This window comes from Penaeus monodon, chromosome 29 (assembly GCF_015228065.2).
Source record: "Penaeus monodon isolate SGIC_2016 chromosome 29, NSTDA_Pmon_1, whole genome shotgun sequence".
Lineage (NCBI taxonomy): Eukaryota > Metazoa > Arthropoda > Malacostraca > Decapoda > Penaeidae > Penaeus > Penaeus monodon.
In genome coordinates, this window is record NC_051414.1 from 38,040,329 (window position 1) to 38,041,053 (window position 725).

The following is a 725-nucleotide window of genomic DNA, read 5'->3' on the forward strand; positions in this document are numbered from 1 at the left end:
AAAGACAAGACAAGACAAGACCACAGCATTTTCCTGGCGACACTGAGTTGATAATAAAGAATCTTCAACTTCTCAATTTTATGCTTTCTGAATTCATATAATCCATTTCTGATAATCTTTTATGGCAGTAAATGTTTTACAAAGTAAGTAAAAAAGGAATAAACTGTACTCAAATTTCGGGCCTTAATCAAAATTTAAAAAAATCATAATACATTAAATTTACACAAAAACAAATTCCCAGTAACAAAGGGAAAAAAGATTATTTTAAACTTTTAGGGAAAAACAATTGAAAGGTATTCTCAAGGGGATGGGGGGGTTTTTCCCCGTGTACTATGGGTAAAACCTTTTAATACTCACCCGACCCCAACCCATCTCCCCCCATTTGGGGGTTTTTGGAAGGGTTTTTTTTAAAATTAATCAATTTTAAAGGGTTTCCCGAATTTAAAAATTCCCCCCCCTTTCCCATGTAATTCCCCTTTTTTTTTGGTCACTTCCCCAAAAGGTGGGTTTCTTGAAAAGCTTTATTCACATGGTTTTTTCAAAAAAAATCGGGGTTTTCAAAATGGGTAGTTTTTTTTTAAAACCTTTTTTCTTTTTTTTATATTTACAATTTTCCCTTTTCCCTTTAAATTTATAAAAAATTTTTGGGCCCAAAAAAAAAAAAGGAAAACTAACCAAATTTTTCCATTATTAAGGAGGATCAATGGTGTAACATTACTGAAATA